A 24,806-nucleotide genomic window follows, 5' to 3' on the forward strand; every position below is an offset into this window, starting at 1 on the left:
AATTCGCACTAAACCCAGAACATTCCTTGAAATTAATGGAAAAGAGGGACTGTGTCCAATAACTGTTTCTGGCTGCCTTTTAAAGTCAGCTTTAGGATTTGGGAGGCAGGTAAAATCCTGATGGCTGCAGATTAGAAAAGGGCCAGATCCGGCGTTCCCATTGTCAGGGAAGCGGAGGGAATGGGATTCTTCAGCTGCCTGGCTGTGACTTCAAAGCGAAGCTGGGAGTTATTAAAGCTCTCTGATAGCCCGGATCTGGGGGAAGGGCGGAGGGACGGACAGAGACAGACGGGCGAGTATCCCGAGGGTTTTCCTGGTGTGGAGCTCTGAGAATTAACTCTGAAAGCCATTTGTGTTCAGTGAGCAATAATGAGCTCATTAGCTGCTGTCAGATGTTTTCTTAAAGGGGTCATATGATGCTGCTAAATAGAACATTATTTTGTGTTTTTGGTGTAATGCAATGTGTTTATGCCTGATTACGGTTAAAAAAAAATTATTTTCCAAGTAATGTATATTATTGTTGCTCCTCTATCCCCTGGCTTTCTGAAACACATCTCATTTTACAAAAGCTCGGTGTGCTCTGATTGGTCAGTTATGCAGAGCGTTGTGATTGGCTGAATACCTCAAGCGTGTGATGGAAATTTAACAAACTGATCAAAACTCGCATTTGAATCACCAATGGGAAATCTTTTAAATATTAAAACGTACTTACAGACTGTGTGACAGAACGCCGGACTGTCGAACTGCCCAATTTTATAGAAACAGTCCACATCCTCCGGAAAATGCACTGCATACATCTGAATATTTTGGTTGAACAGTGTTGAGAACACAACTTAACCACTGATTTCTAGTCGTGTCCTCTTTCGGAAGACCAGACAAATTAGTTTCACTTCCACAATGAAACATAAGCCTTCTTTCTTTGGGTGAACAGTTGGGCGGGGTTATGCAAATCTTCCCACTTAGTGATGTAGACACGTGGGGGCGTGTTTATACGAGCCGTTTAGGAGGGTTTGGTTGACCCTTAACTTTTATAAAGAATATCTCTTTGGGTTTGAGACTTTAGTCTTTGCAACTTTACAGATCTTCTTTATGCACCAAGAGCTTGTGGCATTCCAAAGAGAAAGGAAACATTTAAATTGCATCATATGACCCTTTAAAAGAAACTACAGTGATACTAAAATAACACGTTTATGCAGCTTTTTCCCCTGTACAACACATCTATTAAGCTGCAAAAATGTCCAAATGAGGACATTATTTAATTTTAGAGTCAAAATGTAGACCTGTTCCTCACATGAAGGTATCATATAACTTCAGAGGACTTTAAATGAAATCCTTAGTGGATGTGAATCATCTACTTTTTGTCCCTACTTATTGTATGGAAAATTACAGTTCATTAAAAGCCCTTCTTTCATGTTGCATAACGGTTTGGAACGACATGACAGATTTTCATTTTTCTCGAGCTCTTCCTGAAAGATCTGCACTTCCGAATTAAAGCACATTGAGTGAAAGGAGTGAAAAAGTTGGAGCCGCGTATGTGGTAATTACGGATTTGGACACTGAGGTGACTGTTGGCTGATCAAAGGAAACGGCGATAGGGAAAGAATGAGTTGGCTGGTTTTTAGAAAAGCGAGTTTGACGGATCATTGCAGGTGTTCGGCTCTTACCTGTATAAACACCTGGCACGGGGCTAGAGAGATCTCCAGAGGTGAGATCAAAATGAACTGCAAAAATAGCAGCAGTGGCTCAGAATGTTGTTGGAAAGCCAGACAAGAGGCCTCTCTGTGAGAAATCAGCACGGAAAGCGCTGAGCTGGAGACGTTCTTAAAGAGCCGGCCTGTGAGGCCTCAGTGTGCTTCAACACTGGAAACATCAACAGTCTGCTGCACACTGACCAAATAATGACACACGCGCTCAGTTCAACCTCTCAACGCTCCTCTCGTCTTAAACGTTCCCAGGCGTGAAGCCGCTGATGCCAGCGAAGAAGGAACAATCTGATATAAATGGTGCGGGGAAGCAGGAACACAGGAATTTGAACTGGTATTAATTGAAGTAAATTTCACTTGTACAAAGAATTTCAGTTGTACAAAATCAGCAATACGTATTTCAAGTATTCTGGTAAAAGATGGTCCATAAAAAAATAAAATAAAATGCATAGTGCAATATTGTATAGTGAAGATAATTAATAATGTAATAATTTATGTAATAATTGTTTTTAATAATAAACAATTCATAATTAAAGAAAAAAATGTATATAAATGAAATGACAGTAAATCATAATATAAACTATAAATGAGATATGTAAATGAGGAAATATATATTAAATGTGAATAATGTTAACAATTTTATAAAATATATATGATCACTCTATGATTATATTGTTAATCATAATTTAAATGTTAAACATATATATATATATATATATATATATATATATATATATATATATATATATATATACTGAAATTATTTAATTAATTTATTATAATAAAAAATGCATTTGTACATAAATTAAATAATGTACAGTAAATAGCGATTTAAATTATAAAGTTTTGAAATTTCATTATGAATATAACATTTTTGTATTTGACTGGTGCAATTTTGTATAATGAAGTCAAGAAACTGTATAAATAATGAAATTATAATTAATTTATAAAAATAAGTTATAATTAAAAATGTAATTATATATAAATGAAATGATGTACAATAAATCATATTAATTATAAATAAATCATGAAATGTCAGAATTCATATATATATATATATATATTTTCTATATGTATAATTATATAAATGTAATACTTTAAATATAAGTATAATTTATATATATACATTTTATAAATGTATAAGTATATGCATTTGTATAAATATACTGAATTTGTAAATCATTTTTAACATTGATTATTTATATATAGTTTCTCATATATCTCATATTTTACGTGTATGAACATTCATTAGGTTGATGCAATTGAGGCGGTTTCATTTAAAGTGGCTGAAATATTTTAAAGCAACTTTTTGGATCTCTACTAGATCCTGAAGTTGTTTGGTTTGTGCTTATTTTTAAACACGGTCAAGCTAAGCTAAAATATAATCATAATTTGCCAAAACGTGATGGGAATAGACTTAGAAAACTCAAAAAACTAAAAGTGAGGGTGACATCATCCCTCAGATATAACAGACCCTGATGGATGACTTCAGAGTTTATCGTCCCAGCGGCAAAACCTGTAAATATGAGGATGTTTCTTGATAGCCAGTGAAAGTGGGCTCGTTCTGTTCTTTCAAGTTTGCTCTCAGAAATCTGATTTCTCACCTCAGCAGAGCTGTGTATTTTCTTGTTTTAGTTGGGCTTGTTCAAACTCTGGCATCTCCTCCTCACATGTTCGCTTTGAATCAGCGGTATTTGCTTTGACAGCGTGTTGTGGATATCTGGCCTGTTTAAGAGCGTCACATTCAATGACATCTTTCTCCTTCTGCTTTTCTCATGTTCTCCGACTTTTGGAGAAACACCACTGTCTTGATGGAGCTGAACTGTGCTATTGGCCCAATGTTGCACCTTCGTTTAATAGCCGACATTCTCCTGGTCGAAACTGCTGTGGTGGTTTCGAGGAAAACTAAGAAGTGCTCGAATGGTGTTCAGGGTTTTGAGCCTTCATCTCTGAATGAGAAGCATGTGGCAGCCATCCAGAACAGCAGGGTCTTTCAGCGTGGCCCCTGCAGACATCTGTTCCTGGTTTGTACTGCAGAAATCCTCGAGCTCCCCGTGGGGCGACCGGGGGCCGATAAGGGCTTGTTTTTCTGAAGGCTTTGAGGTGGGGCGCGATGAAGGCTGTTGTTTTGGGGGGATAGGGAGTGGTCAGTAGATGTGGCACTGACAGGCTAGTTTTATTCTCTTTTTCTTTATTCCAGACTGATGGTCTTTAACAAATGCGTAGCAACACCCTATGAACACGTTTTTATGAGCCCATTGCATAAACTTACAGACTGCATTCGGTCTCAGTTGTGCTGTCTGGTTTTAAATGGAAGCTTGTTATCGTGACTTTTTACCAGTTCTGACATTTTTTTTTCACAATTCTAAGTTTATATCTCACAATTGTAAGAAAATATTTATTGTGAGACATAAAGTCAGGATTGCGAGATCAAGTCGGAATTATGAGATATGAAGTCAGGATTGCGAGATCAAGTCAGAAGTATGAGATATAAAGTCAGGATTGCGAGATCAAGTCAGAAGTATGAGATATAAAGTCAGGACTGCGAGATCAAGTCAGAAGTATGAGATATAAAGTCAGGATTGCGAGATCAAGTCAGAAGTACAAGATATAAAGTCATGATTGCGAGATCAAGTCAGAATTATGAGATATAAAGTCAGGATTACGAGATCAAGTCAGAAGTATGAGATATAAAGTCATGGATTGCGAGATCAAGTCAGAAGTATGAGATATAAAGTCATGGATTGCGAGATCAAGTCAGAAGTATGAGATATAAAGTCAGGATTGCGAGATCAAGTCAGAAGTACGAGATATAAAGTCAGGATTGCGAGATCAAGTCAGAAGTATGAGACATGAAGTCAGGATTGCGAGATCAAGTCAGAAGTATGAGATACGAAGTCAGGATTGCGCGATCAAGTCATAATTATGAGACATGAAGTCAGGATTGCGAGATCAAGTCAGAAGTATGAGATACAAAGTCAGGATTGCGAGATCAAGTCAGAAGTATGAGATACGAAGTCAGGATTGCGAGATCAAGTCAGAATTATGAGACATGAAGTCAGGATTGCGAGATCAAGTCAGAAGTATGAGATACGAAGTCAGGATTGCGAGATCAAGTCAGAAGTATGAGATATAAAGTCAGGATTGCGAGATCAAGTCAGAAGTACGAGATACGAAGTCAGGATTGCGAGATCAAGTCAGAAGTACGAGATACGAAGTCAGGATTGCGAGATCAAGTCAGAAGTATGAGATACGAAGTCAGGATTGCGAGATCAAGTCAGAAGTATGAGATATAAAGTCAGGATTGCGAGATCAAGTCAGAAGTACGAGATACGAAGTCAGGATTGCGAGATCAAGTCAGAAGTATGAGACATGAAGTCAGGATTGCAAGATCAAGTCAGAAGTACGAGATATAAAGTCATGATTGCGAGATCAAGTCAGAATTATGAGACATGAAGTCATTGCGAGATCAAGTCAGAAGTACGAGATATAAAGTCATGATTGCGAGATCAAGTCAGAATTATGAGACATGAAGTCAGGATTGCGAGATCAAGTCAGAAGTATGAGACATAAAGTCAGGATTGCGAGATCAAGTCAGAAGTATGAGATACGAAGTCAGGATTGCGAGATCAAGTCAGAATTATGAGACATGAAGTCAGGATTGCGAGATCAAGTCAGAAGTATGAGATACGAAGTCAGGATTGCGAGATCAAGTCAGAATTATGAGACATGAAGTCAGGATTGCGAGATCAAGTCAGAAGTACGAGACATGAAGTCAGGATTGCGAGATCAAGTCAGAAGTATGAGACATGAAGTCAGGATTGCGAGATCAAGTCCGAAGTACGAGATATAAAGTCAGGATTGCGAGATCAAATCGGAATTATGAGATATGAAGTCAGGATTGCGAGATCAAGTCAGAATTATGAGACATGAAGTCAGGATTGCGAGATCAAGTCAGAATTATGAGACATGAAGTCAGGATTGCGAGATCAAGTCAGAATTATGAGATATGAAGTCAGGATTGCGAGATCAAGTCAGAATTATGAGACATGAAGTCAGGATTGCGAGATCAAGTCAGAATTATGAGATATGAAGTCAGGATTGCGAGATCAAGTCAGAATTATGAGATATGAAGTCAGGATTGCGAGATCAAGTCAGAATTATGAGACATGAAGTCAGGATTGCGAGATCAAGTCAGAATTATGAGACATGAAGTCAGGATTGCGAGATCAAGTCAGAAGTACGAGATACGAAGTCAGGATTGCGAGATCAAGTCAGAAGTACGAGATATGAAGTCAGGATTGCGAGATCAAGTCAGAATTATGAGATTTGAAGTGGTCCCACTTTATATTAGGTGGCCTTAACTACTATGTACTTACATCAAAAAATAAGTACAATGTACTTATTGTGTTCATATTGTATTGTAAAACACTTTTGCTGCTATTGAGGTGGGATAGGGGTAAGGTTAGGGTGAGGGTTGGAGGTATGGGTAAGTTTAAGGGTGGGTTAAGGTGTAAAGTATGGGTCAACAGTGTAATTATAAATGTAATTACAGAAATTAAATACAGATGTAATTACATGTCATTTTTTTAAATATAAGTACAATGTAAAAACATGTATGTACACAATAAGTACATTGTACTAAATTATTAATTAAAATGTAAGTACATAGTAGTTAAGGCCACTTAATATAAATTGGGTCCGTCTGAAGTCAGGATTGCGAGATCAAGTCAGAATTATGAGACATGAAGTCAGGATTGCGAGATCAAGTCAGAAGTATGAGATATAAAGTCAGGATTGCAAGATCAAGTCAGAAGTATGAGATATGAAGTCAGGATTGCGAGATCAAGTCAGAAATACGAGATATGAAGTCAGGATTGCGAGATCAAGTCAGAATTCCGAGATATGAAGTCAGGATTGCGAGATCAAGTCGGAATTACGAGATATAAAGTCAGGATTGCGAGATCAAATCGGAATTATGAGATATAAAGTTAGGATTGCGAGATCAAGTCGGAATTATGAGATATAAAGTCAGGATTGAAAGATCAAGTCGGAATTATGAGATATAAAGTTAGGATTGCGAGATCAAGTCGGAATTATGAGATATAAAGTTAGGATTGCGAGATCAAGTCGGAATTATGAGATATAAAGTCAGGATTGCAAGATCAAGTCAGAATTATGAGATATGAAGTCAAGATTGCGAGATCAAGTCAGAAGTATGAGATATAAAGTCAGGATTGCGAGATCAAGTCAGAATTATGAGATATAAAGTTAGGATTGCGAGATCAAGTCGGAATTATGAGATATAAAGTCAGGATTGCAAGATCAAGTCAGAATTATGAGATATGAAGTCAAGATTGCGAGATCAAGTCAGAAGTATGAGATATAAAGTCAGGATTGCGAGCTCAAGTCGGAATTATGAGATATAAAGATTCAAGATTCAAGATTCACGAACTTTATTTGCCATTTGTGCTTGCACACATAGGAACTCTTGTGCGGTTGTTGCTCAGAGAGTCAAGTCAAGTTTAAAAAGACACAAGGAAAACATAAATCTACAGTATCTATAACACATATACATTGTAAATTGCACTAAACCCATAAAATGTAGATTTTTATTCTGAATTGCACTAGTATATTGCATCTTGCACAGGCCCCAGAGATAACAATAATAAGTTACGTTATAAATAACTAAATAAAATAAAAATACACCGGTATATTACACAGGCCCCAGAAATAACAATAATATTATAATGCAAAAGTTACGTTATAAATAAATAAATCAAGTACACAGGCATATTACACAGACCCTATAGACAGTAGTTCATTTTGTTTTGGCCAAGAGTCTCACTGTGGCTGGGAAAAAGCTCTTATAAAAACGTGATCTGTTTGTGATAATGCTGTCCGCTCGTCTGTGCCTGAGATTGTATGTACAGTTTTTGTGAATGAGCAGGGAGTGAGCTGGATGTAGTGTGTCTCTGATAATTCTCTCTGCTCTTTTCTGACAACGCTGTGTGTAAATTGTATCCATGGAGGGGAGTTCTGTTCTGATAATCCTCTCTGCAGTCTTTATGACTCTTTGCAGAGCCTTCCTCTCTGTCTGTGTGGTGTTTCCATACCATACAGTGATGCCTGTGGTGAGGATGCTCTCTATCAGTCCTTTGTAGACCTGGGTGAGAGGATGACAGTGCAGACCAGCTTTTCTAAGCAGCCTGATGAAATACAGTCTCTGCTGAGCTTTTTTCACTGTGGCAGCAGTGTTCAAAGTCCAGTTCAGATCTGATGTTACTTGCAGTCCCAGGAATCTGTAACTGTCGGCCCTCTCCACCTCAGTCCCCTTGATGATGAGGGGCTGCAGGGGGGGTGGGTTTTTCCTGAAATCCATGATTACTTCTCTTGTCTTGTCTGTGTTAAGGCACAGATCGTTCACCTCACCATATGTGAGAATGTCGTTCACCAAACTCCTGTAGCCCGACTCGTCCCCCCCCTTGATGAGGCCCAAAATGGTGGTATCATCCGCATACTTAATGATGATGGTATTGTCCTGGGTGGAGATACAGTCGTGTGTATACAGGGTGAATAGTTTAGGACTGAGACAGCAGCCTTGTGGTGATCCTGTGCTGATGATGAGCTCTGCAGACACCTTCCTTCCCATCCTCACCACCTGTGGTCTTTCAGTCAGGAAATCCAGGATCCAATTACAGGTGGGAGTCGGGACGCCGAGGTCTGTCAGCTTCTCAATCAGCCTGCCCGGGCGGATGGTGTTAAAAGCCGAACTGTAATCCAGGAACAACGTTCTGACATATGTTCCTCTGTTGTCCAGGTGTTGCAGGATATGGTGTAGAGCAAAGGCCACTGCGTCGTCCACTGAACGGTTGGGACGGTAGGCGAACTGGAGGGGGTCGATCGTGTCCGGGACCATGTGATTAATATGTGTGAGAACCAGTTTTTTCCAAACACTTCATGGCGACTGGCGTGAGTGCCACTGGCCTGAAGTCGTTCAGGGTGGCTGGATTTAGCTTTTTTGGAACTGGTACAATGGTGGAGGATTTAAAAATACGGGGGACTACTGCTTGGTTTAGAGACCAGTTAAAAATGTCTACATACACACCAGTGAGTTGTTCTGCGCAGGCCTTCAGGACTCTGGGAGGGACGCCGTCTGGTCCCACAGCCTTGTGGGGGTTCACCTGCCTCAGAGCTTTCAGGACCTGTGTGGGTGTCACCTGAAAGACAGTGTCCGTGGGGTTGCAGGGGGCTTTTAAAGGAGTGTCTTTGTTCATTCTGTCAAACCTGGTGTAGAAAGTATTAAGGCTGTCTGGGAGGGTGACATCCAGGGGATCTGTGGCAGGTACTATTTCCTTGTAGTTTGTGACTGCTTGGATTCCCTGCCACATACTGCGCGTGTTGTTACTTAGGTAAAATCTTTCAAGTTTTTGAGAATACGCCCTCTTTGCAGCTCTGATGGACTTCTGTAGCTCATACCGGGCTTTCTTGTACTCCCTTTGGTCTCCTGACTTAAAAGCTTCCTGCCTTTTCCTGATATAAAGTTAGGATTGCGAGATCAAGTCGGAATTATGAGATATAAAGTCAGGATTGCAAGATCAAGTCAGAATTATGAGATATGAAGTCAAGATTGCGAGATCAAGTCAGAAGTATGAGATATAAAGTCAGGATTGCGAGATCAAGTCAGAAGTATGAGATATAAAGTCAGGATTGCGATATGAAGTAAGAACTGTGATATACAAAGTCAAGATTGTGAGATCAAGTCAGAATTATGAGATATAAAGTCAGGATTGCAAGATCAAGTCGGAATTATGAGATATAAAGTCAGGATTGCGAGCTCAAGTAGGAATTATGAGATATAAAGTCAGGATTGCAAGATCAAGTCGGAATTATGAGATATAAAGTCAGGATTGCGAGATCAAGTCAGAATTATGAGATATGAAGTCAAGATTGCGAGATCAAGTCAGAAGTATGAGATATAAAGTCAGGATTGAGAGATCAAGTCAGAAGTATGAGATATAAAGTCAGGATTGCGATATGAAGTAAGAACTGTGATATACAAAGTCAAGATTGTGAGATCAAGTCAGAATTATGAGATATAAAGTCAGGATTGCAAAATAAACTTAGAATTGCAAGAGGAAGTCAGAATTGTGATATACAAAGTCAGAATTATGAGATAAAGTCTGGTTTGCAATATAAAGTCAGAACTGTGAGATATAAAGTCAGAATCACAAGATATAAACATGTAAATTCTGCGAAAAAAGTAAAAATTGCAGGATATAAAATCTGAATTGTACATTTGCAAGATTTAAAACCGGCAGTTCTGACTAATTGAAATTATGTCAGTTCAGACCTTTATATCTCACAGTTAATTTTTTTGTTCTTTCAGAATTTATGAGTTTATACCTTGCAATTTTGACTCGATAAATAAAGGCCTTTTTGTTAAATTGAGCCAGAAATCACATTAGAAAACGGATTGTAAACATAGCTATTGATGTATGATCAACAGTGATGATGTCATCATAATAATATTTATTACGTAATATTTGCATACTTAATTGTGATCAATCATCTTTCTTACCTCTTTGCATACTGAATTTGTGTAGTTGCCAAAATGTTGCTAAATTAGGTCAATTCAATATGCAAATAGACCTTAGAAAGAAGCCCAATAGTGACTCAGCATGCAAATAAAAGGATTGTATCATCATTGTTGTTAAAAGCGTGTTATTTATTTGTGTTTGAGCATGAGAACTTTTACACTGCATGAGCGAGATCTTTTTCTTTCTCCTCCTCCCCGCTTCCTCCTCTCACTTTTCATGGCCCTTGTTTCATGGAAAAAGACATTTGAACACTGCAGGCGGATTGTATGTTTATTTATTCGAAGATATTTATGCTGGGAAAGACGCTTTGAAGGTGTTTGCTTACGTTCCCCGGTTTCCTTGTCTAAGCATTCTTTCTGAGCGGGTTGAGTGTTCATGGCTTCAAAGATACTGAGGTGCCATCAGGAGATGACTGTTTGATCTCCTCCAGATGCCAATAACGTTGCCTTTTCCTTATTCTGGGCTTTTGACGTGCAATTATTCATAATTAGGCAGTTAAGTGTTTTCAAGCTGTGTTTAAAGTCAACATAAAGTCAGAATTGAGTCTATGTACTTTCACATTCTTGGTTTTATTGCCGACTATTAATCAGTGCACATTCTACTTATCTTTTAACAGATTGTCATGAATGCTGCAGGGTTTTTTTTTTTTTATGTTTTATTTGGAAAGCGCTGTGTTTTGGCATTTTATCTTGACTTTAAAGGAATAGCTCACCCAGAAATTAATATTTGCCAAAAATGTATTCAATCCAAGATTAGGATGAGTTTGTTTCTGGATCAGATTTTGAGAAATGTAGCATTGCATCATTTTCTCACCAATGGATCCTCTGCAGTGAATGGGTGCCGTCAGAATGAATAATCCACAATAATCCATAGTTACACTTCCTTCAGTGAAAAAGTGCATCTCCTGTTGTCTCTCACATCAAAATCCAACCACATATATGTTTTGGCTTGTAAACGGTGCTTGATCTGTGCAGATTTCTCTCCTGATTCAAACCAGAACACTTTTCACGTTATTAAGGATTATATACTTTTATTACAGTAAAAAACGTCTTAATGGATTTGTTTCAGCTTTTGTCTTCTCCATGTTAACTGATGGACTGGAATGCTGTGGATTACTGTGATGTTTTTATCAGATCTCATTCTGACGGCACCCATTCACTGCAGAGCAAGTGAAGCAATGCTACATTTCTCCAAATCTGATGAGGAAACAAACTCATCCTAATCTTGGACGGCCTACGCCGAATGAGTGAATGGAAATGGAGCGCTTGTGGTGGATGTTATGGCAGCCGTTTACTTTGCGTCGCTTACAGGAGAAGGAAAGAAAATACTCCTGTGCGGTGACTTTTTCTGCTGGATGGCAGTCAGCGTTTGATCTCGTGCAGCTCTAGGCCAAGGCAAACAGCAGGAGACGCCGAGGTTATTGCATTTTCGTGTGTAAGGTATGTTTCCATATAAACCGCTGCAGAAAACTTATCCAAACTGACATTTTGCAAGCCTTAGCACAGTCTGGGGAATATTTGATTTATTTATTTAGCACTGTGGTTAGTATTAATTGAATACCTGTGTTTTAATTAGTTGTTTCATGACGAGGCATTTGGAAAAACTTTGCAATCAAAGTTAAAATGTTTGTTGACCAAATATCACAGTACGAGTCATTTTATATCAGAATAGTTATTTTACGGGATGTTCATAGAAACAACGGATTGTGTGTGAATTAAGCAATAGTTATTTTTGCATAATGCAACGAAGGAAAATCTTTTTTATTTGGAAAAACTCAGAAGATGAGATTATTCACAATACAAATATGATGAGTCTGACATTAGTGTAAAAATAGCTTCAGATGATGAAACACTTGAGTTCAAAACAATCAAACTAATATTATAAAGCAGTGTATAACACATTTTTATATTTTTTTTTTCAATGCATGCATGTTTCTCTCAGATTGATATTTCTGCTTTTGTTCAGCTGATTGCATTAGATTTCCGAAATATATATAAATGTATATAATATATAAATGTACAATAAAAATATAAATAAAAACACATTATTTAATGATAGTAATAATAAATACATATGTCCAATTATTTATATATTTATATAAATATTTAAAATAAATGCAATTAATTAATAAAATTGTTATAAATATATTAAAATATAAAAATATGTAAAATATATAATATAAATATATGTTTATGAATATTTATATTAAATATTTATATAACAAATATTAATATAAACATTAATCAATGTAAATATTTTTTAAAAACAGTATATTTAATACTTAATTTAATAATATTAATAATAAATACATATGTACACTTATTTACATATATAAATAAATGTATTAAAATAATTAAATAATTATATATTTATATGTTGCACTTTCTATATATATATATATATATATATATATATATATATATATATATATATATATATATATATATGAAGAATTTAAATTATAGAAATAATAATAATAATAATAATAATAATAATAATAATAATAATAATAATAATAATGTGTGTGTATATGTATGTATGTTAGGTTAGGGTTTATTTAAATATTCATATTATGTTTATATATTAAGTTTAAACTGGTCTAACCAATATTATAAAGCAGAATCTCAGACCATCACCCAAACTCTTAATAAGTATGAAAGTGAGTAATAATGTGCTTTGTAGTTTTTCCATCAGTTTTCCTGCTGTGTTTTGCGATGCATATTGTTCGTAAGTCTCTGCGATTGATATTTCTGCTTGTGGTATGTTACGGGGGATTATAGACGCTGTTATTCTGAATGTTTGATCACAGAAAAGCCTGTGTTTCTTTGCTCAGGTGCTGCAAACAGACACTCGGGCTCGTAAATCTGATAATTCAAACTCTAACCGTGTCGCTTTCAGACGTGGTGTATCAGTGTTTGCTTATGTAATAATGCCTCAAAGAGATTCCTTTTGTGAAAGCCTCAGAAACCTCATCCTTTCTCCACATTCCCCCAGACGGACGGCCACAGACAGACACCCGAAACCCAGCTTCCTGTCTGAGCCTTAAACAAACACCGAGCCAGAAACAAACGACACGAATCTTGTGCATTTTCACACAATGCATCTCTTTCTTTAGTGTTCATTTAGTCCGTTTTTTAATTAAGTCTTAGTCCTGTGTCTTTTTTTAGTTAATAGCATGTTTAGTCAACCTGTCCTGTTTTTGTTTTAGTTGATTAAAAGCTCATTTCAGGCAGTCAGTGCATTTGTTGTTTGTTCATTAGTCTGGTAATTTAAATGAACTTGGATTAAAAGATCTAAAAAAGATTTGGGACTAAAATAGCACTCGTGTTATATTGCACTTATTTCTCATGTGATATTGCTTTACTATTTTAATGGAGTTAAATAATAGATGCCCCAGCCAAGTTTAAGTCCAATGTCTGGACCAATGTCCAATGTCGGCTTTTATGCCATTGATTGGACAAACAAAATCAACAAAAAACTGCATTATTTGCATGTGCTTTAAAGCCTTGCCTGTTAAACATTTAATTTGTGTGCTGTTCTGAAATGCTGTCCTTAAAACCGTTGAGAGAAAAAACAGATGCGTGCCTGTACTGAATATTATATGCATGTAGCTCTTATGCTGTGTTCACACCAAGCGCGAATATAGTGTCTGGCGCGAATGATTTCAATTTTAAGTCAATGCAAAGGCGCGTTTATGTGCGTCTGGAGGTCTCGCGGCGCGAACGAGGCGTTTAGTGCGGTGCGGAAGACGCGATTTCGCCTCATTCGCGCATCTAGTTTGTGCGAATGACGCGAATTGACGCTGGAATTGAGCGTTTCGCGCGACACGCGTGTTAGGCGCGAATGGTGCTTTTGTGCATTTAAGTGTTTGACGCGAATTCGCGTCTGCCGCCCGAGTTGAAAATTTTTAACTTTGGCGGATACATGATGACGGAGCTCCCGTCTTTATAAATAAACCGCATATTTGAGTTTAAAACAACTACATTCTCACCTGAAATACTTTTAAAACTACATTTCATTACACGATGACAGTAATATTTTGAAAATTATCCGAATAAAATGGCGGTCGAAAATGCTGCGTGAACTCAGCTAGCAGAAGCCCCCCCATGACGCGAATTTGCGTTTTTTGCGAAGTTAATTTAACGCGCGAATGAAGCGAATGATCTCAAAATGTTCAAGCGGCAAACTAGACGCGAATTTGACACTCTGTTCACGTTTGGTGTGAACACAGCATTAAAGTGACAGCAGTCTAATTGTATTAACCATGTTGCCGCTTGTCATTAAAGGGAAAGTTCACCCAAAAATGTAAAGTCTGTCATTATTTACTCACTCACATGTTGTCCCAAACCTGTATTCATTTCTTTCTTGTTCTGAACGCAAATTTTTATTTTATTTTGTGTAACCAAACAGTTGCTGGTCCCCGTTAACTTTGATAGAAGAAAACAAAATACTATGGACGTCAATGGGGACCAGAAACTGATTCTTCAAAATAACTTTTATGTTCAACAGAAGAAACTCTTTCAGGTTTAAAATAAATTGAGCGTGAGTAAATTATTAGTTTTCAGAAGTTAGGACTTGATTAAAGAGAGAGAACCTGTACTACGTCTATAAATGTATATTGATTGTCATAGAATTGATGTATCATGATATTTTTGGTATCGTGAGCCATGTATCGTATCGTATCGTATCATGAGGGTCTCTGTGAAATTACATGTTTGTCAATGTTTTCAGATCATCAGTGCTTTTATTTTGCCTGCGTTGAAGATTAATTAAACACAACTCAGAAAATATGTTCTTCTTTTTTTTTTTTTGTTGTTGATGCAAATATAGAGAAGTTAAGTTTTTTTAATACTAAATTGTAGTCTCTGTTGTCCTCTTCAATATTTAATGCTGATATAGTCACAATTAGTGTGTGATGTTCTCAGTGTCGTCTAGTCTCAATCATTGGCAAAAAAAGGTTTGTCTTTGTTAACAGAATTAACGAGTAAGGCTGCTTGAAGCTTGCACATTGCTGCATTCAGAAACGACACACTTTTGTGAAGTGTTGAAGTTGGAGGCGTTCAGAAACGGTGAGAACTGGATATTCCTGTGACATAAGAAAAGCAGGAGTGAATGGAAGCAGATTTTCTCCCCGTTGTGGACCTCTAGCTCGCACATGTGTAGGTATCGCTATTATTCAAGCCATAAAACTACACGGCCACATCTGAAAGTGGTTAGCTGTCGAAACTCACCGGCGGCTTCAAAGCGCGGGGTTGGGGCTGCAGTCGGAGCAGAATTCCTCTCGGATCGGGAATAGCTGCCGAATGGGCCTTTGTTAGTTTGGACGCACTCGCTCCATCAAAAGCCACTTCCAGATGTGGCTCCACCGCAAGAATCAAATGTTTAAATCATTATCTTTCACGAGGCATTTTGGGATTGAAGCAGTCCTGTGTTTTAAGAGAAGCGCTCGGGTTGGTCTTTGAAATTTAGGGACCAACGAAATGTGATTTGACTGTTTATGAAGCACAGACACCATAAACCATAGCTGTCGGTGTTGTGGGGTAATTCGTGAAGTAACTAGCGACGCTGCTAACTTGTTAGCATTTTGCAGTATGGAGAGTTGGGAAATGAGATTGATTTCAATGAGTCAGTGTGTTTGGGTTTCCTTCATTTGACTGCTATTTGAAATGATTTTAGGACTCCCAAAAAAACAGATTCACTGATTCATTTGATTCGCTGCTCAGATGAATCTGCATTTTTTTTGTTTATTGATGTACGACTATCAAATAATCACTCGTTTTTTTATCTGAATTGTTTAATACTGTTGGTCACTTTAAATGAGAATGTAAATGGATTGCTGTTATGTCATATCTATATATGTGTATTAATGTAAATAAATAATAATATATTAAATTACATAATATAATAATAAATAATTAATTATTGTGTATATATAGATGTATTTATAGAAATATACTATAAATATAAAATAAAATGAATGCATGTATATTTACATTTTATATATATTGATTTATAATTATATGAATGTAAATGCATATGTATAAATATTTTATTTTGTAATATATATGCGATCATGTAATATAAAAACAAAATCAACATAGTAATAATATAATAATAAATGTATGTAAATATATAAATAATATAATAATAAATACGTATGTACATAATAACATTTTATTAAATTAGCATAAATATATGTAAATGTATAAATAAATGTAATATATTATTGTTAAAAAAATATATATATATATATATATTTGAATATATATATTATATGAAAATATATAAAAAAATAAAAAATAATATATATATATATATATATATATATATATATATATATATATATAAAAGCACACACATTTATCATTATATATTTATTGTATATATATATATATATATATTTATAAATATATATATATATATATATATATATATATATATATATATATATATATATTTATAAATATATATATTTATAAATATATACACACAATATGTATAGAAATATTATATATATATATATATATATATATATATATATATACAATAAATATATAATGATAAATGTGTGTGCTTTTATATATATATATATATATATATATATATATATATATATATATATATATATATATATATATATATATATATATATATTATTTTTTATTTTTTTATATATTTTCATATATTAGTGGCTTGTATTGTAGCTACTGTCAGTATCTTGACTGTAGATGAATTAGAGACTGGAGCTGGTTTTTCAGTCGATTACAGTCTGTTGTGGTTCTCAGAACAGCCACAGACTCTTTTCTGAAGAAACGCGGGCATCTCATCACGAGACGAGGACTGGATGAGGGTTTGAACGGCCTGAAAGACGCCACTGTTTCGATTTCTATCCTGAAAACAAACGGTTTCTCTTTTCTCTCGGTGACTTCCTCCACAGGCAGCGTGACTTCAAACGTCTGTCTGCTGTTTCACGCGCTGTTGACCTGCAGAAATAAACATCAAACTCCTCCTTTACTGATTCAGACGGATATTTAACCCTGCGCCTGTCTGAAGGAGACAGGTCATATGGAGGGAGCGTTGTGTTCACGCTGTGTTGTTTCAGAGGCGTTTAGAAACCCAAGATGCAGTAAACTTGACCTTGTTCAGTCTCCAGAGACGTGTGGAGGTGTTTTTCAGGACGCACTCCACATCTTCTCCTGTGTGTTGATAGGGGTCTGTCTGATGGTATCAGTCCTGTATCAGCACGTCTGAACTCTTCACCTCGTTCTCATTCTCCAGGTTTACATGTTTGGGAAGTGCTCGGTTTTCCTGTTTCTCCTCATCATTGTTTCTGTGCCAGCTCTATCCAGTGGTTTCTTAAAAGTCTCTCTGTCTGTTACAGCTCTTGATGCTTTAATGGTGAAGTGTGCAGTTGTGTATATATATCTTATATATATAAATATGTAAATCATTCAACGGTAAAAATTGAATATACTCCCATGTCAAATTTTTACATTTTATTTTCAGAATTTCAATGACGAACTCCAAAGCATCCACATTGGAGGATGTACATATTAGATTTAGTTTGTTAATTATTTGTATAATTATAAATCATTCAGTGGTGAAAATATATATCAACATAGTTAAATATGAAGTATTTTGTGTCTGTAATGTATTTTGGATGCTTATTGAAGTGTGGCATCATTAGCTTAGCAATGTTTTACTGTCAAATTGTGTTGAAATTGATGGTGAGTTGACTTTATTCTGTTTTAATCAGCAGTGTTTGGAGGTCGTCTGTGTTTGCTGTAGACAGCTGGGTTTAGTCTAGATTTTGTCACGGTCTTGCGTTTCATAGTAAATATCTCTGGAACGGGGCGGTGGAGAACAGGGAAGGTGGAGACCTTTGATCTTTGTGTGTCTGGGCTCCTCAGGGTCTCCCGAGCGCAGCTGAGATCAGATCATTATCTGTATTTTTGACTAGGGTCCGGTAAAAATATCCAGTTTTCTTTAGACATTTACCTGACGAGCAGAAATGTGTAAGATAAGACTTGTTTTCAGAGAATATATCTGAAATTTTTTATTTTGTTGTATTATTTTATTTTTTACAAAATGTATTTATTATCATGTATTTTAATTTTATAATTTTTATTTATTTATTAATTTAATTATTTTTTTATTTTACATTTTATATTTAATCGTATGTATTATTTATTTCATTTTAATCATTTTTTATCGGTTTTATTGTTTCACTTTATTTTAATTTTTGATTTCATTTATTACTTTATTATTTATTTCTTTTTTACTTTATTATTTTATTTATTATTTCTTGTGAATCTGTTTATATGGATGATTCATTTCAGTGAACTGGGTTAAGAAAAAAGATTCTCTGATTGATTTGAATCTCTGTATTTTCTTTATTTAAATATTTTGTTACATTTTGCTATCACATGCATTTTGTGCCAGTTAAATGCAGTTTTGATTGCAAAAAAACATATTTTTAAAACATTACTTGATTGATACATATTTAAAATGTTTTAGTTTATTATAGTTAACTGCAGTTTGACTTGTAGGTTAAGTTCCAGTAAAGTACATGAATAATTTATGGACAAGCTGAACCTTTATATATATATATATATATATATATATATATATTTTTTTTTTTTTTTTTTTTTTTTAAATATGTTATTTTGTTGCATTTATTTTTAATTTGTTGTTGTATTTTATTTGTAATTTTTTTTAATTTTAATTTTATTTCTTTTGGTGAATCAGTTGAACTGAGCCGGCTTAAAGATTCATTGATTCATGTGTTTTGTTCAGTTATGCTCTTCACTGTATTTTAAGTGTAATATCATTGCCAGTTATTGTTGTAACACACTAGAGTTTCAGAGTAGCTTCCTGCCACTGATCTTCATAAACAGGTGATGGATGAGATGAACCTTCACCTTAGTGTTATCAGGAAGCCACCGCAACAATGAGATGTATCTACATCCACAGTCTCTTCTTCATGACCTCTTTTATATTCCTGCGGTTTCATCGTGTTGATCCGTCCGTCCGTGTGCGGTTAACACCAGGGGTCTGTTGGCTCCACTCCATCTCCAGACGCCTTCACTTCCCGCGGAGGAGCATGTGTGTATTTTTAGGAGCGGGTCACAGTTGACCTGCCAGTGACCCCTGGCCGATGTCACAGGCGTGAGGAACTTCACGTCTTGGATTTGAGCCTGTTTCTTTGTGTGTGTGTTAAAGAGATGAGGCAATAGAGAGATAACACTCGTATGTCAGACACTCTCCAGAACGGATACGGGTCAAGCTCTTAAAGGGCTTTTAATCTGCGGTGCGATCAGACGCCATGCGGTTGGATCTTATGATTAAGGTGGCACAATTTCTGAACTCCAGACTCTTTCATAAGATGTTGTGTAGGTGTAGAATACATTTTACTGGCCAAAATTATGAATGAAGTACTAGTGTACTGGATATAGTGACTTTGGAACATGCAACACATAGTGGAAAGTTGCATGCTACTATTGCATGTTTAAACCCTCCATTATGTTTAAAGATGCATTTGTTCATCAAAGTAAAATTGCATTTCACAGTTGTTCCGCCATATATATCTTCTTCTGTTGAATTTTCAGATTTCACTTAAAAATGCATCAGATTATGGAAGTAAAATGTGTTGAAGGCACTTCATGTTGGTTCATGGAAGACTAGTTCCCCCCAAAAATCATTCTTTGGTAAATCATAATTATGACATTTGAGTTCAAATTATGAGATAAAAGGTAATTCTGAAATTAAAAATCATGTCAGATACAGTAATTAAATTTTGTCCTAATTATCACTTAGTCTCATCATTTTGACTTTGTTATACTTACGACTTTTTATGTCAAAACTATGACTCGTATGACTTTTGGTTGCATTATTATGACTTTTTTTTCAACTTTTAATGTCATAATTAGAGATTACGAGATTATGTCATACTAAGTCATAATTATGAGATATAAAAAGTTTACCTCTATGACATAACTATGACACATAATAATAATGACTTTGTATCATAATTATGACTTTAATGACAATTATGATTTTTTCTCTAATTATCTTTTGTTCCAATTGTTAATTATGATTTTCACATCATAATTATGACATTACTTTTTAATATCATATTTTCAACTTTTTATCTCAAAGTTATGACTTTGTTTGTCATGAAGATAGTGTCTCAACATATGACTGAGTCATAATTATGAGATAAATTTGGAATCATATAAAAAGTTAAAAAGGAGGTCAAAATTATGGCGTACATAATTATGAGATAATTACGACTTTAACTTTTGTCATAATTAGGGTTTTGTATCTCATAATTCTGACTTTGCAACATTATTATGACTTAGTATCTCAGTTTTTCAACTTTTAATATCATAATTCAATTATTGAATCAATACTTTTTGATTTTTTGTTACAACTTACATTTTATATCATAATTACTACTTAGAATATCATAATTTTGACTTGTCATATTTACTTTTTTATATCATACTTTAAACTCTTTATCCAATAACTGTCTTTTTTTATTGATTTATCAAAGCATGGTTCCACATTTAGAGAAGAAGCCAATGTGATTTTCAAGTAAAAATACAACCAGTTACGTTTTTTTTTTTTTTTTTAAATAACTCGAGCAATGTAGTTGTTTGACGTTCTAGAATAACTAAGCTGGATTTACTCAATTTAAACCACACCGTCTCACTGAACTCCGTGTCTTGTGCTCATACTAACCTTTAAATATTACACACAAACCACACTGAAAGTCTGAGAAAGTGTTCTGCAGCTCCCATTTAAGAGCGGCCCGTAAAAGCTGTTTGAGAGGTGCTGCTGAGGTTCAAGTGTGCGGCACATTTGCGGTCCCAGGATGAGGAGGGGCTGCTCATAAAGACATCTGCTAGAGGTTTCAGAGAGGCTCTCTGGAGGATTTCGGGATTTAGAGAGAATGCCTTGTACTGTAGGGCTAGGAGTCAGTTAGCTAGCTGTGTGTAAGTGGCTCAGAAACAGCCGAATGTATTTAGAAAACGATGTAAAAATGAAATCGTGTGAACATAAACCACTCTGGATTCACTTGATTTTCTCTGCACAAGACTGACTGCAACGAGACAAAAACCAGGGAACTAGTGTGATATTTTCAGTGAAACAATTGATGCATGCAGATTGGGATCAGCAAATGCCTTTTATGTGCATTTGTGTGCAAGTGTTTGTCATAATATTGATAATGCCATTATTATCTCATAATTACGTCTGAGTATCTTGTAATTGTGACCTCAACTTTTTATCTCATGTGACTTTGGATCTCATAGTCATGACTTCGTATTTTAATAATCTTAGCCTTTTATGTCATAATTGTGACTTTTTACCTCATAACTATGATTTAGTATGTCATAAATTTGACTTTTATCTTTTAGTTGTCACTTAGTGTCTTAGTAAGTTGCTTTTTATCTCATAATTGCTCAAAGCTATAGTAACCGATCTGAATGCGCTCACGGATTCGGTAACATCTGTGAGGAAATGTGCGATTTTACCAGGACTTATTTAACTTTTACAACAACGACAAACAGTTTTGTTTCACTGCAAAACTCAGACAGCTACGTCAGGCCAAAGAAGATTACTAGAGGAGTGAGGACAGAGTCTTCTCCAAAACAGACCATAGACACTGATCAGAGTGGCTAAGAGGAACTACTCCGAAAATCAGAGAAGATCAGTTTCATGCCAATGACCCTGCATCAGTTTAGAAAGGACTGAAAGACATCACCAATTACAATTACCTGTCAGCAACAGCTAGTGAGACTGGGGAAATTCATGCCAAACAGCTGTGCACTGTCAGTATTGGCGCCCCCCAGGGATATGTGCTCTCCCCGCTGCTCTTTTCCCTTTACACACATGAATGCACCTCTGAAGAGCTGCCGAATTTCACAGACCACTCTACAGTCATCATCCTCATCCAGAACAGAGATGAGTCTACTTACAGAAAGAAGGTTAATTTATTTTTGCAACTGTTTTATTAAATTAAGTGTTAAAACCAGAGATTGTGAGTAAATGACAAGTAATTCCTCGTGAATCCGAACACCAGAAGCGTTCGGCCTGTAGCTCGTTTGATGAAATGAGTCTAATTTTCTCCAGCAGTGTTACACTTTCAGAGGAAGCAGATAAGCGCAGGAATGGACGAGCTGAAATAGTCGATCGGGTCGTCGGTATTCCAGTAGGGCCGTGGCTGAGATTAGCAAATGGGAGCTTTGGACAAGTCTAGGAGATTTTCTGTGATTTACAGGCTTGGGGAACTTCAAACGTCTGGCCGAGCCTCTGACGCAGATGAGCGAAGAAACTCGCTTCACAGCTGTTGTTCCTGATGCCTCTGAAGCGCTTCATGTCCTGCCAAGAAAACACTGTGCCTCTGCCTCACATCTGACCTCAGGGTGAAAAGTCTCCCGGCTCTGGAGTAAAAGCCCTTCGGCCATCTGTGGCACACTGGTGCGGTGTTATTCATCAGCACGCTCCCCGAAACAAAGCACATCAATGAAATGGAACTTAGAGATGCGTGCATAACTTATTTTTAATATAGTCTCTGAATGCTTAGCTTTTTCTTTCTGTGATTTTGTATGCATGCTTAAATGCTACAAATAAGCAATTTTGCAATAGTCGTCGTCTTTTGTTTTTTTGACCAATCTGACTGATTCTAGGAAGTGCGAGTCTCCTGTGTATTCTTTGTTAGCTAGAAGCCAAGACCAAAGCAGAGATTACAACATTAGTGAGATACTGTGGATGCTTCGGGACAAGAGCTGACCGCTGGATCTGAGCACGTTAATGAGATTGTGTCAGGGACGTTATTGTCCGACTCTCACTACACAGCCAGATGTACTTCAACTACTGTCTTTCACACACTGGCAACACATTCATACACTACTGTTCAGAAGTTTGGGGTTAACTAAGTTTAGTGTTCCTGTAGCTCAAGTGGTAGAGCATTGCGTAAACAAGCGCAAGGTTGGGGGTTCGATTCCCTGGGAACACATGATAGCGAAAAATTGATAGCTTGAATAAAAGCGCCTAAAATGCATGAATTTAATTTAATTTTTTTTATTTAATTCGATGTTTTTGAGTTCGTTTTCTTTTCGTCTTCAGAGTTTCGTCTGCTCACCAATGCAGCATTTATTTAATTAAAAATACAGTAAAAATTTTGAAATATTATTACATTGTAAATAGCTGTTTTCTATCTCAATATCTGTTAAAGTATAATTTATTTCTGTGATGCTCCGCTGTATTTTCAGCATCATTTCTTCAGTCTTCAGTGTCACATGATTCTAATATGATGATTTACTGCTCAAGAAACATTTCTAATTATAATCAGTGGTGAAAACAGAATATTTTTATGGACACTGTGACTCATTTTATTTTTCATGGTTCACAGATAAATAGAAAATTTTAAAGAACAGCATTAATTTGAAAATAGAAATCTGTTGTAACAACATAAATGCCACTTTTGATGCATTGAATGCGTCCCTGCTGAATCAGTGTTCATTTCTTACTATTTTAGAAATTTGAAGCCACTCTGTAAGAAGCAGACAATAAAGAAACCAGGGCCTGTTTTTTTCCCAGCTGTGGATTGGAACCAGCTCTCTCTTAATGAAGCATATGGCCCACACATTGCTGCTTAAAAAGGGCCTCAGTGGGTAATGGCATTATGGGTAAAATACCATGTGTTAGTCTTTAAAATGCAGAGGGCGGTCAGATCTGCAATGCATCTGTTGTGCTGGGTGGTAATGAGTTCACAGACATGTGACTTTAAAGAAGGCGGATCCGTTTGAAATCGATACAGCTAATTGGATTCTAGAAAACATGTTTGGACCCGCCTCTCGGAGCTTCTCATTGGTCGATTGCACGAGTGTGTTTCGATCTCATTTAAATTTCATATCAACTGCATTTGTTTTTTTTACAAATTAAAATATATTTTAAGGGAAGTAAATTACTAATTGTTACAAGTTAAAAAGTTGTTCAAATTAGTTATGTGAACGCACTAATGTTCCACATCTTGCTTTTATTCATGAAAGATGCATTAAATTGATCAGAAGTGCCAGTAAATACATTTATAACATTAAAAAGGATTTCTATGTCGAATAAATGCTGATCTTTTCAACTTTATATTAATCTGTGAATCCGGTTTCTGCAAAAATATTGCGCGGCAAAAACTGTTCAACATTGATAATAATCAGAAATGTTTCTCGAGCAGTAAATCATCATATTTTTATGATTTCTGAAGATCATGTGACACTGAAGACTGGAGGAATGATGCTGAAAATACAGTTTTGATCACATAAATAAATTACATTTTACAATATACTCACATAGAAAACAGTTATTTGAAGTTGTAATAATATTTCACAATTTTGACTGTATTTGTAAATCTAATAAATATACCCTAGGTTAGCAGAAGAGACTTCTTTAGTAAAATCATATACGTGTGTAATGGTGAGCAGGTTGGGATTTGTACGTCGAT

At 35.7% G+C, this 24,806-nt stretch overlaps 1 protein-coding gene across 1 annotated transcript in view; it reads left to right on the forward strand.

Moving 5' to 3' along the window:
• Window positions 1-24,806, forward strand: part of LOC113059357 (protein naked cuticle homolog 2-like) — a 38,018-nt gene that overhangs the window by 6,526 nt on the left and 6,686 nt on the right. The gene's annotated exons all lie outside the window — the stretch shown is intronic.

The sequence above is a fragment of the Carassius auratus genome, chromosome 41, assembly GCF_003368295.1.
Source record: "Carassius auratus strain Wakin chromosome 41, ASM336829v1, whole genome shotgun sequence".
Taxonomy (NCBI): Eukaryota; Metazoa; Chordata; class Actinopteri; order Cypriniformes; family Cyprinidae; genus Carassius; species Carassius auratus.